This window comes from Chiloscyllium plagiosum, unplaced genomic scaffold, assembly GCF_037043375.1.
Source record: "Chiloscyllium plagiosum isolate Xiang-an unplaced genomic scaffold, Cpla_swu_hap1 HiC_scaffold_12, whole genome shotgun sequence".
Taxonomy (NCBI): Eukaryota; Metazoa; Chordata; class Chondrichthyes; order Orectolobiformes; family Hemiscylliidae; genus Chiloscyllium; species Chiloscyllium plagiosum.
In genome coordinates this window covers 36,086,263-36,106,243 of record NW_028270150.1, presented here as the reverse complement: position 1 = coordinate 36,106,243, position 19,981 = coordinate 36,086,263, and the positions used below count along the sequence as shown (strand labels likewise).

Here is a 19,981-nt window from a genome sequence, read left to right as displayed (position 1 = left end):
CTAATAGGCAGTCCCTCCACTAATAAAATGACATGGAGAGGTTCTTAAGGTGCAACGGAGTGTACCGACCTCTGACCTGGGAGGCCTAGGTTCGAGTCCTACCTGCTCCAGAGGTATGTAATAGAATCCCTGCACAGCTTGATTTTAAAAATGTTTCTTTGATAAAGGAAAATTACTAGATGGGAGGATCTTTATGGTGCTCCCTGTGATTCTGCTGCTGTCCTCTATCCTCTACCCATCGAGAGATCATCACCTGAAAGTTAGTAACATCTATGCAAAGGGTGAGACAGATTTGTGTTTTCTACCAGGTCTCTTCATGATATTGGAAATTTGTCACATTACTTAACACTTGCCCTTCCAATAATATATTACTGACATTCTGCATCATCGATCTTTGTTTCATTGAAATAGTTCTGAAATTCATTTCAGCAAAGCATTTCCTTGGCCTTTACATTTCTTTCAATTATGAATCAGGCTGTTTTTTTTCCTGTCTCCCAGCAGTAGCTACTTGGATGGAATTGTTTTGGAGAGTTCTATGGGAATACTTCAGTTCCAAAATTCCAATCTCTAATTTATTTTAAAAGAACTTATTAAGTGTTTGTGAAATAAAACATTCACCCAATTTGGTGTTATAATTCTTGGAAACACTAGCTCCCAAATGTATAACAAAGAACACGCTGTTTTATATAATGATCAGTGGCCTCAATTTATATTCTTTATTTATCAAACAAAAAGATTAACCTGATCAATCTTTAAGGAGAAAAATCTCACGATTAATGTAAGCTATAGTCTACAAACAAAAGTATTTCAGCAACATCATATAGTTCTACAATCATTCCAACAATCTTTTTTTTAATGTTTATAAATATGATATCCATGTCTTAGTATTGGCAAACACCCTGACATCTAAATAATTTGTTCCCTGAAGAATGTGCGTTGTTTTTATTGCGCATTGCTGTAAACTGTTGCTTCTGTCGAACTGGTAATTTGATTCCAGAAGCTACTGGTGCACCATACTACGTTGAAGTGTTTGCAAGATTCCTGCATGATGAACAGGCAATGGAGCTGTTGTAAGCAATGAGGTTGGTGAAAAATAGTTCATGTGCCTTTACTTTGAAGAAGCCTACTGTCAGAAAAGTTCAGAATTGTCTTTATGTTGCCCCTTTTCCTAGGGACTGCACATTAGATCTTAGCTTTGTTAGTTTTTGCACATAAATCTCTCACGATCAAAAGCTTAACAGGAGACGGTAGAGAAATTTCTACTGGCATGTTATATAATGATTATTGGAGCAAGGATGACAAAGAGACTTGTTCATTCATGGCTGCAACACTTGTTCTTTGTAACTTGTCTTTGTTTTTCCATTCAGCAACTTACTTGGAGCTACTGAAAAAGTAGGGATGAGGAAATTAGTGCTGGCAGATTGACAGGGGGCGTGGGGAGTTGAAGAAAGCTGACTGTTTCTCAGTTGAGGTTTCAAAGGTGTTTGCCTTTATCTGAGGAGCCAGCAAGCTCAGATCTCATGGTAGTTACACATAAACAAAACCGGTTGTTCTAGGCCTTAGCTGTTATGAGATGAAGGCCACCTTGATCCAAATAAACCAATTTTGCAATAGAGTAGCTAACCATCTCTCACAACATTGGCCTTTAGGTAGCAGCCAGAAGTAATAAAATAGACCATTAATAAGCATTACTGGGTATTGGATGATATGAAATATTGAAATGTAACAATGGAGAAAATAATAAAATAGCTTTAGACATTTCAGTTTGACTCTATTGTTTAATAAGATTTTCTTTGTGACTTCTGAGGCCTGGTTGAAGGAATGTGTTTATTTGGTGAGGTAAGACTCATAAGAACAAAAACATTGGAGCAGGTGTAGGCCATTCAGACCTGAGAACTACCTCTGCATTCAACAAGATCATGGCTGATCTGCCCCAGGACTTAATTCCTCTTTTGTGCCAGCTCCTCCTAGCCCTGAACTCCTTAATATTTCAAAAATCTATCTACTTTCTCCTTAAATACTTTCAGTGTCTAGCTTCCACAACTCTCTGGAGTACTGACTCTTCTGCTATAATGCAGTAATTGCTTTCTCGTGTGACCTCGCATTATATAAAATCATACAATAGAAATAACGGGGCCTATGGGAAAAACAGGGTTAAGAGCAGACCATCAAAGATATCAGTAAAAATCGAAACAAAAATAATAGTTAGCCGAACACAAATGATTGCACCGACTAAGTAAATGTTAAAATCATATATTTAATGAAATAATACAATAAGCTTAACACTTTGCCCTGAAAAACTGGAAGGTAACTTTAAAGAGTTTCTGAGTTTGCTGAGTTACAGTACTATATTACAACAGGGGCTGAGGATCATCATCACTTTCAGGTGTAGTTCTAGATGCAGGGTTACAATGAAAGAAAATATTTCATCCAGAGATGGATAGCTGTGGTGCATTGTTCTCAGACTGTTTCTTGGGGATTGGCTTAAAAAAAGGCATCTGGGCTTTGCTGCTTGTCATCTTTCTTCTTTCATGAAGGAGCTCTTCATAGGCTGCCAGATAAGACTTTATGCCATGAAGTACTATCCTGCTGCATTCTGCATTGTGGTCATTGTCTTCTAAGAGCTGCAAATACTTCTCAACTTCCCTCAGGATAGAAGACAAAACAGAAGTGACAAGTTCTCATGGTGCTGCATCCTGGACTTCACAATCTTCATCATGAGCTTCAATTTCCCCCACAGAAACAAGTTGTTGTAAATCAGTTTCCACTTCTTCAAATCCAATGTGTTTTGCAAGAGTGACACAATGTTCTTCAATTGCTGGAAGTGTCTCTAACAGTTCAACGCCTTTAAAATCATGAAGAAAATCTGGGAGAAGCTTCTGCCAAACTGCATGCAAGCAGTCCTTATTGACATCACCCCAGGCCTCCACAATGATATCAAGAGCATTGTTAATGTTAAAGCTCTTCCAAAATTGAAGAGCACTGTCTTCATTATCCCCCTCAGTAGCTGCAATCAGCTTCCTGAATATGTGTCTTAAGTAATAAACTATAAAAGCTGCTATTGCACCCTGGTCTATCGGTTGAATGAGAGTGGTTGTGTTTGGAGGCAGAAACAACACTTTGATGTTTTCAGAAAGCTCACCCGTGGTGGGAGGATGCCTTGGTGAATAAGGAGAATCTTGAGATCCAAGTTTCTTCTCCTGCAATAATTTCTAAAAACATACTCGAAAACAACAACAGTAAGGTCAGAAAAAATTTCATATTCATGGAAAGCATAGTGAGATTTGTGAAAAACAGGACCAAGAATTACTGAGTACAGCATTGTACCGTTCAGGAAGTACTTCACCACAAAACACGCGAGCTGACTGACCATGTGATGTCAATGCGAATCCAATCATCAGCTCCTGCGGCACCTAGTGCTGGGGATGGAATCACATATTAGCCAACGGGTGTTCGCATTTTCCCAATTAACCAGTCGCGTTACAGCCAAACGGCATTATAGGAGAACAGCTTGTACAGAATTCTAGACATTCACTACTCTCTGGGAGGAAAAAAAAACACATCGCATTTCAACTTTAAATGAGTGTTCTCTTATTCTGTAAATTTGTCCCCTACTTTCCCAAATGAAATGAAAATGTTCATCAAACTTAGGCAATGCTTTGACATATTTAAACAGACTCCCCACCAGGCCTTTGGCTACAATGGGATTGCTGTCCATCACTGTCTTCATCACTGCTCCTACTTTTTACCTCTAACTCTGCCATTTTAGCTCAACTTTCAGTTTTCAGTTACAGTTTAGTTTACGAAGTTTAAAAAGTCTCTCTTCCCTTCTTCTCCTTCTTTCTGCTTTTCTTCTGCTTTCAATCTTCACTCGAATTGTTTTCATTTCCTTTCATATTCACGCTGCTTCATTTGCAATTGAGTTTTAGCCATTTCCAAAGATTTTGATTGCATTTCTGACTATTGTAAATGTTGAGCTACTGCTATATTTGCCTCCCTTTTCCTCATCGGCAAAGGCAAAGGCAATTGGCATGTTTGCCAATGCTGAAAGCTTTTCCTTGCTCATTTTCTGTAAAGCTCCTGAAGTGACTTCTTCCACCCGCAGGAAACTCTTAGTGACTAAAAGAGCCATGACAACACAAGGCACAGCCTGTTTAAACCAACTGAATACATTAGCTGAAAAGAAAACTAACACGCATCACTCACCATCCTTGAATCCAACAATCCTAAACCCAACTTGACAAGACCACCCCAGATTGTTATGGACCAGACCAAAACCCCCTCAAATAATCAAGGAGATAGCCTAGGCCCTACCCTTTATCTTATTTAAAGGCAAGTGTAAGGCGTTCTCTTGTAGATGTAATTTGATTGGTTACACTCACTCCTGATGAAGGGCTTATGCCCGAAACATCAATTCTCATGCTCCTCGGATGCTACCTGACCTGCTCAGCTTTTCCAGTACCACACTCTCGACTTTGTTTACGCTATTCTGCCTGAAGGAAAACACAGTTTATTCTTACCCTAGAGTTAAAATACAAACAAAAGAAAGAAGATTGATATAATTTTAACTCTTTTGGAAAGCTTAATAGAATAGTAGATAATTTAACTACTAAACAACAACCCTTCCAATTTCATAATATCCCATTAACACACCCTTAGCAAAGACAAATTCAGTAAAATAGATTGTTTCATGTGCAATGTTTCTCCTGTGGAGGTGGAAAGAACATCAGGAGAAAATCCTGGCAGAATGAACTCTAGCTTTTAGCTGTAACAGAGAGAGGACTAATTGCTTCCACATCCATCTACAAGACCCTAGCAACTGCTGAAAGCTAAACCAAAACTCTAGTTCTGTCAGAACCTAATTGCATCCATTCATGTTGTTTCTATTGTTGAAACTTTTAAAGTGAACCAAAGGCCTCACAAGATACCTACTTTATTAACTTGGAGGAGATAGATTGTCACCAATGGTTCAAAACCTCTTAAAAAGAAGGACAAAATACACTTCTTAAAGCCATAGTATTGTCACAATATATTCACAAATCATCCATCATGTTCTGAATCTTGCAACATATGCCTGCAGTGCAAATTTTAAAAGAAATACACTTTTCTCCTTTTAGGTACATATGTGGAAAAGAGCAAAACTAGTGGAAGTCCAGCTTCAATTGGCTCACTGAGGATATCCTGAACTAGATACCTCTATCTGATCCACCCACAGCAATTTTATTGGTTTACATATTACCATGTTCTCAGCTAAGTTCTAAGTGAAAGTTCAGAAGTTAGTAGAATCCCTCTTCTAATTATTTTCAGAAGTAAAATGACACCAAGTCATAGTCCAATAGGTTTATTTGAAATCACAAGCTTTCAGAGTGCTGTGATTTCAAATAAATCTGTTAGACTATAACCTGGTGTTGTGTGACATCTGACTTTGTCCACCTGAGTCCAACACTAGCACCTTAACTCATGGCTAATAATTTTCCTCATTAGGACAGTCAGCATTTGCAAGAATTGTTGATTGCTTCACAGAAATGAGGACTTCTTTGGATTCTGCTGTGGGGTCTGTTATTCTGACCATATAATCAGGCTGCTTCTCAAGGTCTTCAGTATCAGTTCATCGAAATGTGTTTACATTGATACTGCCAAAAATTCATATTATACATCAGTACTTAATTCTCACAAAATGAGTTTTGATTGAATACCAAAAAGTTAAACCTGATATTCCCTGACTGACTATGTAGAATTCACTGCTGGTATATCTTGTCACATGCATTAATTCACTTCTAATCAGCTTTTTGAAAAACAATAGGAAGAAATCATTTAAATAAGTAAAAGTATGTGCTACTCATTATTTTGTTTTAGAAGGAAAATGCACACTTACAATGATTTTAATTATTTAACGTATTGCATCATTAGTGTTACAAAGGTGTAAGAGCGTACTGTATCTTTAAGAGATAGAGGAAGCTAGCAAGGGCTGACTGAAAGCACAGAGTCTCCTCAACAATTTAGAAATGTAACAATCGGTTGAAACAAATAGCTGGAGTTTCATTGCCATGGAACAAAAACAAATTCAAATTCAGCCAATCAGTTTATATTATGCCCCAGATACCAAAATTCAATTGAATCTGTATTTAATGTTTTAATGACATCAAACCAATTAAATGATCTGATGTTTTGGAGTCTAAAACTAGACATTTTAAACAGTTAGTGGGAGAACTGCCAAGAACTTCAACAAGTATAGACTGCTAGCCGAATTGCTTTCTGAAAGGTACCTGTCCATAAGAAATTTGTGCAGCAGAACACCAAAGTGGAAATAGAGAAAAATCTGCAGAGGAAAATCTACAAAGAAGAATGGACAAAGCTCACTGGTTTAGAAACTTGCTTTTTTTTTGTAAATCTTAATCGGGTTTTTTCTTTTATCAGACCAATATTGTAGAGTAGGAGGTAAAAGATAAGTTTAAGAGAAAGGAGTTCTAAATAGTTGTTTAATGTTCTCTTTTGGACTTAATAAATAAAACTGTTAATTTTACTTTAAATAGTGACCTGTGGGGTAGTTCTTTGCACCTCGAAATTTAACAGTGTGAGGTGAGCTTCTCTGTATGTCAGGTTTACCCCATGTCATAACATTAGTTTATAAGTAGAATTTACGCAGGATGAAAATAAAAGTAAACAGCATATGTTTAAAGAATGTACTTTGGACTTTAGTTGAGACAAGAATTGCTTGGTTTGATCCATCAAATTTAGCACCTTGCAACTTGTCTTCTCACCCTTTTTTTTTGCAGAGTCACAATCACCTGGAATGAAATGCCTGGTAGTTTATTGGAACCAGATTCAATTGTAATTTCCAAAAAGAATTCAGATAAATACTTGGAGGGAAAATGTTTACAGGCTATAGGAAAAGGACAGAAGGATGAGACTAATTAGATAACTTGTTCAGTGGATGTGATGGGTTGAATAGGTGAAATGTGGTGTTTACTTTGGGAAATCAATTTGGAATAAACAAAGCTGTCCAAACTGAAATTAATATTTTTATCAAAAGATACTGAAATTAGTCCACCTGATCAGTCATGAAGAAATCTTCAGCTCCTAGTGATTTACATCTGTAATGTAAGCATCGCATTTTTGAAATGAAAGGTATCATCTGCAATTATCAACTTGGAAACAATGAATTCAGACATGGGAAGACACAAACCAGCTACATTTCAGGGAGCCACTTTTGACAGAGCAAAGGAAGATTGATTTGCAACTGGAACCAGCTGGGAAATGTTCTGTCTCTGCTTATTGAGAACAAAGCACCTGGTGACCATACAAATTGTAGAAAAGTATCCTAACACCAAGAACGTAAAGAGATCTGAATCTGTTGAGGATACAAGTACCAATTAAACAATCATAGTCTTAGGTTTACATCGTTATATCTCAAGGACAGACTAAGGATGTAAACTGCAACTTATATTTCTTTTGAACTGGACACTTTTCTTATTTTTTAACTTTGTACTTGTGTATACCTGATATCCCATTTTTTGGCACTTAACAAATAATAAAATGGCCTATTCTTTCACTCCAGAAAATGTAGCAGTTGGCTACTATGGACAGTGGGTAATTGTATTTTTATTGAAGAGAGGTATATTCTTGATAACAGGAACATAAAGTTTTTGCTGGGGCCAATCATAGAGACTATTTACAAAATGTTTCAACTGGGCAACTATATGTAACTATCTTTCTTGAAAACTAGCACACATAGGTTAAAAGTACATTGAGCATGAAATAGTTAAATTCAAGAAACAAGAATTAGTTACGAATTGTCCTAAATGTGATCTCTGGTCAAAGTCACCTCACATACAAGCTCTTGGTTTGGAGGGAAGTAGGGTGGCTTCTTGGAATAGTTCCAGCTAGCTGAGCACACTTTTCTGGAGACAGTGGTGTAGATTCCAAATTTTCTTTTAAGAATTCTTCACTTGTGGTAGTGTGGTTTTTGGTAGGTTCCAATATCATAAAATTTGATGAAAGGGATTTCAGAAAAAAAGAGACAGGGCAAAATGTTTTGCTCCTGAGGTAAGTTATCTCAAATGCCACATGTTCCAATCTGAGCTAGTTCACCCACTAACTGGGTCATGCAATCTCTCTCTGTAAGTTTCAAACACTCCGTATCACCATCCAAGCAGCTTGTTTTCTGCAAATGCTACATTGTTGCTGCTATAACCACATCTTATTTCTCTACTCTCCTTTGAACAAAGTTCAGAGCAGTGCAGAAAAGCTACCAGAAATACTCAATCCATTTCCAAATGGATAAGTGTTTAAGGTGTATTTTGTCTGTGCTGCACTGAAATATATATGTTATATCTATGTATGTTTAACGTGCAAATGGCAATACTGTTCAATTGCACAGGTAATGAATAAGGATTCTTAGCAAAATATTTTTTGATACTTGAAGAAGGGAGAAAGCTAAAATATCGTCTTTTACAATTGAAGCACATCTGTCATATCCATTTAATTCATTAAAAGAAATTAATAGCCATAAAATCATGGAGTCGTACAGCATGGAAACAGACCCTTTGGTCCAATCAGTCCATGCCGAACATAATCCTAAACTAAACTAGTTTCATCTGCCTGCTCTTGGCCCATATCCCTCCAACCCTTTCCTAATCTTGTGCTTATCTAAGTGTCTTTTAAAGGTTTGACTGTGTCCATATCCACTAGTTCCTCAGGAAGTTCATTCCACACATGAACCACCCTCTTTGTAAATAACCTTATCTAAACCTCTCATGATTTTATAAATCTCTATAAGGTCACCTCTCATTTTCTTTGGCTCCAGTGAAAAAAGTCCTAGTCTATCCAGCCTTTCTTGAAAATTCAAACCTTCCATACTTAGCAACATCCTTGGTAAATTGCTTCTGAACCCTCTCTAGCTTAATCATATCCTTCTTATAACAGAGCAACTAGAACTGGACACTGTAATTCAGAAGAGGCCATACCAATGTCCTATCCAAACTCAATGTAACTTCCCAACTCCTAAACTCAAAGGACTGAGCAATGAAATGCCTTTTTAATTACCCTGTCTATATGTGATGCAAACCTCAAAGAATTATGTACCTAAGCCCCATGGTGCCTCACTATCCAAGGCCCTACCATTAATCTTCTTTATGGTGTTCATAAAGTCTGTTTGTTATGTGATTTACAAGAGTGTTTACATTCTGAAGTGGCAAACAATTCAATGCTTAGGATTAATGGTAAATCTGGAGGCAGATTTGGAAGCCTCTCCTGCAGCATGTCATCTGCTCTTAGCCACTAAGGTCAGTGAAGATAAACAAAGGTTCTTTGAGTAGCTTCACCTAACCACACAAACAGAGTAGCTTGAAAAGAGTGTGGGAAATGAAAATGTCACATTTGTAAGAGAGGGAAAATGAATTTAAGTTGAAAGCATTCCCCAAAAGATGGAAGATATGTCCTTTGGTAAATACAGTATAACTAAGAAAATATCCCCTTAAGAATGTCATTGAAAGAAAAAGGCAGGTCAAACAAGTGAGACCCTACAAACCAGTGCCAGAATAAGCTTGATAAATGAACAGTAGTTAATGAAAATATTTGGACATAGTTACATGCGTCTCCTTTGTTTTACAGTGCTGAAGAAACATTAACATGACATGCTCTACTGCTTGGGTGGAAGACGTTAAACCACGTTGAATTAGGTACATTAGTTATGGGCAATTTGATATTCAATACATTTCATAACATAACAAATGTGTATATTTCATCATGCTTGGTGGTCTTTAGAACAGGAGAATCTCTGAGCTATCAATCATCCCATTTTTTTAGATTAGATTAGATTACTTACAGTGTGGAAACAGGTCCTTCGGCCCAACAAGTCCACATCGCCCCGCCGAAGCGCAACCCACCCATACTCCTACATCTACTCCTTACCTAACACTACGGGCAATTTAGCATGGCCAATTCACCTGACCTGCATATCTTTGGACTGTGGGAGGAAACCGGAGCACCTGGAGGAAACCCACGCAGACACAGGGAGAATGTGCAAACTCCACACAGTCAGTCGCTTGAGGCGGAAATTGAACCCGGGTCTCTGGCGCTGTGAGGCAGCAGTGCTAACCACTGTGCCACCGTGCTGCCCACCTTTGTTTCATATTCTGCAATAACTTTCAAATAAGTATCCAGTAATTATTTTCTACATGTTATTTAGAATGTGATTAGCAGATAATTACAGAAAACAAATACATTTTTTAAAAAATGTTAATTTGGATTTAATGTTTAGCAATCCTTCAGCACCGATTAATGAACAAAATGTTTATGTATTGTTCCATTAAGGTCTATTCAGAATCTCCAGCTTCAATCCACACATAAATTGCTTGAGGAGGTATATAACCAAAGTGACCAATACATTTCCAAGCAAGATAGGGATACCTGGAAGGTGAGTAGGGAAAGCTTCCATGACAAACTTGTTGCTTACTTTCAAGGCCCAAAATTGGCCTTCTTCCTAATAATTCTTATGGAGTTTATCTGGTTTGATGTCATAAAGGAATGTGGCTGTTGATTGAGGCAGCTCATAGTACTCAGTGCCATGTTAATGATATTCAATCATGCATTGGAGAAATTGATGAGTGCATGACAGAAGGGTGATTTAGAAAGCATTCAATCATTTGAAGGACAAATTAAAAGCATTGGTCTTATTGTGTAATGTTGATAAGACATTGATAACATTTGCTAATGTAGAGGAATAATGAATAACATCCATTAATGTAAGAGAGGAATTGACTATATTAAAACAAGCAGTTATGCATTACCATAGAAAAACAAAAACACCTTTATGTTAGAAATAACCAAATAAAGACACATAGGAAAGAATTACAAATCATTTATTTTAAAAAATTATAACTTCCAGACAGAGATTACAAAAGTATGTTACTATAATAGAACAAGTTCAACAAGTTCATTAAAAATTGGAGCTTTTGCAAAGAAAAAAGTCATTTAATGAATTGTAATAACTAAAATCAAGCAGAATTGCAGTAAGTACAAATAATTCTGACAAAATGCACCTCCTTGAATAGTGTGAAAATAAAGTTTTGAATTGTGTCTAAAATGACAGACACCCATGGTCAATTCAGGATTTCAAAAACGTATTTTCTAGATCAATTGATCTAAGTCTTGGTTATTGCTGGCACTAATTTATACGCAAGATTGATGGAAAAATTTACATTGTGAATAAACTAGTAAATCTTTAAATGAATCCAAGTGGATCACAAAACACGAGCAAGGCCCAGAAACAGACAGAACAAACAGATTCTTGCATTCTTCAATGAAATGTAAATTAACAGAAGCATTCCTCTGGCAAGGAGTTATTCAGTCTCACTGTCCTGCAGAGTTTGGAGCCTCGTTTATTAGATTATGTGAAACGGTAAATTTTAATGGCTTTCCAAAAGATTTCATTCATACCCATTCTCAGTATTACTCCTGAAATCTTATGGAACCAATTTGAAATCCAGTCAATTTATGGAAAAATAACTTTATCTTGGAAAAATACAATCAGATGCATCAAACATTCCTGTTCTGCTATAAGAGATATTAGCCAAAGTTAAACTTTGATCAAAGATATTTATGAATGCACCTTATCGGAATTCTCTGCCTTAGATTGTAGGGGTAACCTTTCCAAATTTGGGAAATATAGTAGCAGAAAATGGAGATTGTATTTCTTTATTTCAGTTATCTCAGAAATGATTTATCAAAAGCTAAATAAAAAAGGCTTTCCCAAGGTCCACTACTTCATTTCTTTGTCAACCATGATATCCATTGCCATAAGCATCTCCATTCTCTCAACATACTATTGGGTTCTCATTGTTGTCAATGAGAAAAATCTCACATGCTATTTTCAGATATACTACCATTTTGCAGTAACATGCTATCTGTATTAGGTGGTTGCACATAATGAACTACTCTCTTATTTCACCAGTTTATCTCCTTGCTCTGGAGAAGACAGGTTTTAGTATAATAATGATGGTTAAATAGAGCTAAAGTATTTTACAAATAAAATCAAGCATGCAAAAACAAAAGAAAACATATCACCGCGTAAAATTGGTCAGTCTGCAGTAAGTCTTTTTCAGCTAAGACCTATATGTTAGAATGAATTTGATAAAATTAGTTGTCATAAATATTGCTCTATTCCAAAAACCAGAACAAATATTAAATTAAAGCAATTCTCTCGCATAACTTTATTTCACCTTTTCATGTAACTAATTTAATTAGTTGCATTCACTGATTTTTCATTGTCAATATTCTATATAAAGTACATTTTGTGGTCTGATTTCCCATTAATCCAAATTTAATGACATTACATTGTAGAAGCAGCCATAGAATACATTGACCTACTTTTGCTCCCAGTCGTAGAGTCATAGAGTCATAGAGATGTGCAACACAGAAACAGACCCTTTGGTCCAACTAGTCCCTGCCAACCAGATATCCCAACCTAATCTAGTTCCATTTGGCAGCACTTGGCCCATATCCCTCTAAACCCTTCCTATTCATATACCCCATCTTTTAAATGTTGCAGTTGTGCCCTTAAATGTTTTGTATTTACAATTTTATCCTCAAGGCTTACATTTCCACATTTCTGGAGTAGCCTTCTGGAGTTCTACTACGCAACTGTTCACCCCCTTCCCCAATACGCTTATCCACATTATATTTGGTGCTTAATGTAACTTGAATGTAAACGTTAAATAAAAACTGCCACGTTGCAATAGTGTTTGAACTCAGCTAGCTCTTGCCCAGTTATTTGTATGATTTAATTCAGACACTGCCACGCCTCATCCCTGATTGAAGAGTTGTAACTAACTAGGTTTTTATGCTCATACCAAAGTTAACAAAGATCCAGACAAAGAAAGAGCCAAACTGTCAGGCTGCATGGGCTACTATCCATGATCTCCAACTGTGATTATTTTAGCTATCATAAAACTGTTACTTGATATTTGCAAAGTCTTGATTAATCATGCAATCTATTAGATCTATACTCGGGAATGAAGTTTTGATTGGCACACGAATCTCCAGTATTTCTTGTTTTCTTTAAAGAAACAGTGAAACACAGCCATATTCCATCATTAAATATTACTCCATCCCAGTGCCCAAATAATCAGCTCTTCAGATTAGATATAGATATATATTTTAACTAAGGTTGTTTTAGACACTGGGAAAGACATCTGTTCCTAACCAAGCTGTAGACATGTATCCTTTTGGAGACTTTTAAATGGTTTCCTTCCAATAACAGCTATCAACATAAAATCCTGAGTACGTAAGTTTGCCAACATCAGTTTTAACATTAAGAACAAGGAAAGATTTCGTTATTTTAATCTTTTAATTGGTGATTGCATTCATAGTTCCATCCACACTAAGATGTAAATAACATACATTAAAACAAGGTTATGTATAAACACTAAAAAAGGCCAAATGATTTTCTGCCGCCATGTGGCAAAAAATTATGGTAAACATTTAAAGTTATGTCACATTTTAATATAGATTTTTTTCTGGTAGTGAATGACTTTGAGAGTTTCTTATGGTGTCAAATCATAAATCATTTCCCTGTCACATGTTAAGATTTCACTGTATATGTTTTGCTTCCTTATTGCAACAATACTGAACTATTTTCCTGCCCAACAGAGCAGAATCTGCAATAGGAAACTCAATTAACATTAAAAATACAATATGATGTCAAATATTCCTTCAGTTTGCTCTCACAACACGTGCCTTCACTTTGTAATTCAGACAACTGTATCTTCTCCTCTATTTGCCTTCAGTTGACATAGTCCTATATGCTGAATAAATTAACTTTACAGATGTATTGTTCAGCTTGCTAGGTGTCTGATTCTACATCCCCTTCTCTTCTTCTTTAGATACTTCATGATGTTAAAGCGTCATAAAAGTGGAATCTGTTGTTGTAATTCGATATCAGTGAAGGCCACCAGTACACTCAGTGTGACATTATCCTTGTATTACCCTATGGAAGATTGCAGGATTAAGCCATTTTGCTTGACCTTTGAACAATGATGGTTTCTGCTTTGTACAGTGGAAGAAACAGAGATGACAAGGCATGCTAAAAGTAAATTCACTTTGTTAATCATTATAGTGGACTGAGTGTGCATTTTTGGTTTTTCTTGTTGAATGTGCTTGCCTGTGTCCATCGTTTGTGTCTTATGAATATCTCTGCTTTGGTTGTGTCGGTGTAGAACTGCAATAAAGTAGCAGCGATGGCTACTGTCAAATTGTAAGGGTTACACAGAATGTAAGTTATTGCATCATAGAGTAATTGTGAGTGAACTGTATTAGTGCCATCATTATCTTGACTGTAGGCACTTTAGGAGGTCACTTTCAACAGTGTATTGGTTGGTGATAAAATACAGCTGCCAATTATTTGCTGACAACACAGGTAATGCAGAGACATAAACGGCCAGTGTTATGGAAGAGGAGATAAAAAATAATTCATGAGAAATTGGGGTACCTCATCACAAAATTAAGGCAAAACTATGTCAGACAAACTCTCTGAACTGGTGAAAATGGTGGATGTGCCCTAAAATCCTGTTCCTAAACCTGGATATTCCCATTTCCATGAGGGTGGGAATATAGTCAACTCAGATTTTATGTGTATGTGGTTCTCAGAGACAACTAACCATTTTAAAGGTCTGCTGTCTCCATTCAAATGCCATTTTGAAAACCCCAGTTGTATTGATCCGAGAGTGCACAGACAGACCAGCTTAAAGTAGGTCTCCTGTCAGTGAACCTTCTTTGGATGGCCAGAGTCAATAGTCCCAGGCCACCTTAGGGATGTAGGTCAGGTATCTTTTGAATGATACTGTGGTCAGGTGGCATTTTGGAAAGGGGTTCAGGGGCTTTTGGCATTTGGGAAACTTGGAGTCAGGTAATCTTTGAGGAGGGGTTGGGAAGTGATTAGAGATACTTTGGAATTGTTGACTGTCAAAAGGATTGTGTGTGATCCCCTTAGAGCTATCAAACCTGTAAAAGACTAAGCAATATTTATCAATATTTCAAGACTTGTCAAAAAATGTCAATTTTACTCTGACCAAATCTGTCAAGAACTGTCAACCTAACCAAGAACTGTCAAGTAATATCAATAAACATTAACCATGTCAAGAGGGAGAGATAGTGATGGTAGTGATAATTGGTGATGAGTAATAAATGCTTGTTTGCCAGAGACACCCAAGAATATATTTCAAAGGCTAGCAGTATGAGTTTCACAAATGCGACTGCTTTTCTTGACAGTGTAGTCTGCCATATAAACTTTAAGTAATTGAATTTTATTTCTTTCTCCCGTGTACCTTGGTTTGTGTGGACATGAGGCGCATCAGTATAGCATATGAAAGGGGTAAATGTGATAGAAAGAAATAGGCATAAAGTTACTAAGGGGATATGAGGAGCCGAAGGTTGTTTAGAGGGTATTAGGTTATATGAGTTGGCATAAATAGGGCATAAATAAGATGTGGAATTGAGGAAGTGTGAAAATGATGTGAGGTGTGAATGCTTTATTGTTTTATTGTAATTTTGAACACCGTGCCAGAGTCTCAAGGCAGATTTTCCATCCAGTCTGCTTCCATATTTGAAAATCTCCGCTTCCCAGTTTAGCCAAATTGACATCCAATCCTGCAGCATTCTCACCCCACCTCTGCACTGAAATAGAGAGTGCAGGTGATTATTTTTACAGGTCACTTTCACAAAGTTGGGAATTCTCTTACTTTTGCATACCTGACTTCGGAACAAAAGTCATAGCACATGATGATTACAAATCAAAATATTGCAGGTGCAGACAAACTAAAACAAAAGCACTTTAAGTTACCCAGCATGTCAGGCAGCTTCTGTGAGGACAGATAACAGAGATAGCTTTCATATAGGCCCATTCTCCACTGCAATCTCAACATTCATGTACTCACCAAATAGATTTAAAAAGCTTTCTAATCTTGGTACTATACAGTTTTTTAAAATTTTATCTCCAAAATTGCTTTCTCAGGAATAAGAAGCTGTATTTTCTTTGCAACCTCATTGGTTTTAGCAATAAGTTGTAGTTTTGTTCATTTCTCAGAAGTACCATTATTTCAATGGGAAAGTAAGTTAACTCAACGGGAAAAGAATAATAGTAATCCAGAATTTGCAAGCATGACACATTTCATAGAATACGCTGAATTGGGTTTTTTTCTCACCTTCCTTGTTTCCAATTATTTTTGCCTCACTGGTGGCTGGAAGTGGAAATTGGCAATGGCATACTGAGATCATTAAGATATCTAGAACTATGGAGAACCATGAATTGATTGCCTTTTTTAACCATTGAAATGTGAAAATAAAGAAAGAAACTGTGTGCTGTGACTAAAGATATGGAATTAGGTGAATTAGAAAGGTATGAAGTGAGGTGATCATGATTACATCATAAACGTGTAAAAATTATTCAGAAAATGGACACCATGTTTGAAAGGCAGCATGGGCAGCTTACCTTATCAAATGGACTCCAGAATGTCAGGTGACTTCTTTTCTGATTTTGATAAAGACAAGGATTATTTCATTTCTGAATATGTCTCTGGAAAGTCATTGGAATTTAAAGGTTTTCCTGGAGGATCTTCCATTGAAGAGACACTACTTGTAGACTGTACAGTTATTATTGTCTGGATGTTTACAGAAACGCTAATATTATAGTTGACTCAGACTTGGTGAGTGCATCTGAAATTTAATGAGGAAGTTGAAGTAACTCCAAATTGGCCAGTATCCCATCCTCAAGTCACCCTTTATTTACAGGCGGAGAGTCTTCAATGCTGATCCAGCTCCCTCAGAGCCAGCTCTCAGAGTGAACAGAACTTTGACACTTCTGTTCTTCTCTGTAAGCCAGGGATCCCTGATTAAACCAGGTGGACAGCTCCAATCAGGGAATTCATATTCTATGAGGTCCACCTGGTTAACCTCATTACAATCACAACAAAAGTGTGTGAAGGAATCATTTATTACAAGCTGCTGAGAATTATGTCCTTCATTTCCCACTGTGTGACAAGTACATGTATCATGAACACATTGTATGGACAATGGAGATACACTGATATGGTTATCACATCACACTTGTGATAGAAATACCTGTACGTACTGTATTAATGCACAAGGAATGGGCAGGGCAAGTCAGTATGGATAAAGATCTCAGAGGGAGACCATCTTGAATGACAAAAGAAAGAGCCTGCCTTGATAAGTGATCTCAGGCAGAGAAGTGGTACTAATTCATATTACCTCATATTATCTTCAATTTAGAAGCTTGGCCACAACTTTGATGGGAAAAGATGGAAACATCCAAACCCTATTGTCTGCAGTGAATTAAGTTGAGTCATTCAAACCTGCCATGTTTAAACCACCACCCTGAGGACTGGAAATTGAATTGACCTTTGTAAAGTAAGCTAAGTGTATGTTACATTGTTGTGTATATTGTCAGGAGTGGATCCTTGTTGAGATTACATTTCATATTTGTGAAAAATATACATTGATCTTTTCTTCTGATTTAAACGTGCAAAAAAGCCTAGTTCTTTAAAGTCTCAATACTCAATGGATTAAAACACTCCTTTAAAAATACATTTAGTTGCAGTCAGTCAAGAGGTGAGATAAAGGACAAATCATCTCTCCCCATCTGTAATAAGGAACAGAAAGAATGGATAAAGAAAGAAAGCAGAGAAAGTAAAAGTAAGGAAAAATTAAAAATCTAAACTTCAGTATTTAAGAAACCTATAAGAACAATGTACAGTCTTCAGGGAATGACAGTTCATGGAGATACAATCTGTTACTTTTAACTGAAGTTCCTGTCACTCAACTGTGCCATTCTATCTCTCCCTCAAATAATTCCAGTAATGTGCAATTCTGTAAATGGAAACCTAATGCTTTCCCCAAAATCACGTGGTTTTGATTGAATAAAATCCACATGATTTATATATGCTGTTGGTTTTCCAACAGCCACTTGGGACATCGGTGAAACCCTGAGTATTTGGTACCAGGTCAATTAGCAGAAATCCTGGACCTTCTCTAGCTTTTCCTTCCTTTCTATATGTTGGCTTTGGTCAATTCAGCTGCAATGGCCTGACTGTTGCATCAATGTTTTGGATAATTGACTGAATGAATGGCACATATCACCTGTGGCAGCTTAGAAGCAGCAAATGGTAAAATAAAGTTTGTGTTGATGCTGAACCTACACTAATCTGTATTCATCACCTTCCCATTCTCATTCAATCTTGCAGTTTCTCTAGCTGGCATAGTGCATATGTGTCTCGAATCTCTACTCAACTAATCAATAGCTATTCAGTTGCACCTTCTCTTACTGCAAGGAAGGACAACTCTTAATTCCAAGGAGAGGACCAAGAATGGGGTGGAATACCATTATTATAACCCTCACACATGCAAAACAAGATGTCCAAGAGCTCAACTCTAGGCAGTGGCAGGAGTATCAGGAAGATTAGAGTTGGTGGCTTATCAGGTTAGAGTTGCAACAAATTACTCTAACCCCTCATTCATCTCAACAATTTCAAGCTTCATTGTCAAGATGGTCACCTGCTCATATCCAAGTCCTCTGTGTCATCCTAATTGCTGTCATTTTAGTCTAGGTCCTTTCTGGCAATGAAGAGCTCTAGCAGGTGGCACCTCACAATGGGATACATTCCCCTGAGGATGCACTGCCACATGTTCCATCCCTCAAGCTGTCAGCTCAGACATTAGCAGTTTATATAGGTTAGATTGTGAGGAATTGGGGTGTATATGTGTTAAGCATGCAGAACCTATTGGTGGAATGGACATTTCAGGAGACAGTATACTGTACAACTTAGTCCTCTTCCTAAGCAAAGCACTGATAATGATGCAAGAGGCTCCAGCACCCAAAGCTCACTGAGCATGTGCATTTGAAGGGTGCAAACATGATACTAATTTTTTGGAGCATGTTGTAGGAGTATCGGAGATAGCAAACCTTTTAACAAATGCGCATGGATAGATAGTAGGAAAAGAATTAAAGTTTACTAATATGTATTACACCAGACTAAACCTATTTGGCACTTTGGTCTAACTCTGTGCTGCAGAGTCGGAGATGATGGCTCTGTAGAGTTTGGAAGGATTCAATGGTACATATGTTAAATGCTGTGTTTTCTTTGACAGAAACAAAAAGACTGCAGATGCTAAAATCCAAAGTTGACAAGCAGGAGGCTGGAAGGACACAGCAAGCCAGGCAGCATCAGGAGTTGAAGAAGTCAAACTTTTGGGTGTAACCCTTCTTTAGGACTGGGGATGGGTATAAGGGGAGCTGCAGATAAAGGTGGGGGGCGAACGAGTGAGGTGGAGAGGGGTGAACACAGATAGAGGGTGTCATTTGGTCGATGTGAGGAGTGAATCCAGTTGACGGCTGGAAGGAAGGGTTGACGGGAGGAATGGAAGGGAGGGGGCGGGGCTGGGAAGGGATTTTGGCTTGTAGGCCTTGAGGAATAAGATGGTTGCAAAGACAGCAATTGAGAAACATTATGTGGCTCTAGTAGCGAGTTTGTTTCATCGTGTGGTCAAAGAGCTGGAGAGCTGAAGAGGTCACTGAGCAGTGAGAAAAGGACTCCATTCCCAGCCCCTCCCCTACCCTTCCATTCCGTTCATTGACCCTTCTAGCCACCAACCGGATTCATTCCCCCAATCGACCAACCAAGCTGCACTCTCTACCTGTGTTCGCCTATCACTACCTCACCACCTTGCCCCCCCACCCCTTTTATCTGCAGCTGTCCCCACACCCACCCCCCACTTCTGAAGAAGGGTTATACCCAAAACGTTAACTTCTCCACCTCCTGATGCTGCCTGGCTTGCTGTGTTCTTCCAGTCTCCTGCCTGTCTACTGTAGTTTATTTGACAGCCATCAGCAAAGTACAGGGTCATTTCTGAACAGGCAGCAAGTTCTGGTACAGGAGTCTACAGCAAATATACAACAGCCTGATTAGAGAAC

The 19,981-nt window shown here is 37.5% G+C and overlaps 1 long non-coding RNA gene across 1 annotated transcript; it reads left to right on the top strand.

Moving 5' to 3' along the window:
- The first annotated feature begins 991 nt into the window (after positions 1–991).
- On the top strand, positions 992–17,503 carry LOC122555568 (uncharacterized). Its single transcript, XR_006313304.2, has 5 exons — positions 992–1,082; positions 9,613–9,680; positions 10,315–10,417; positions 13,884–14,089; positions 17,284–17,503. It is a non-coding gene; the product is annotated as an uncharacterized LOC122555568 (long non-coding RNA).
- Positions 17,504–19,981: the final 2,478 nt, after the last annotated feature.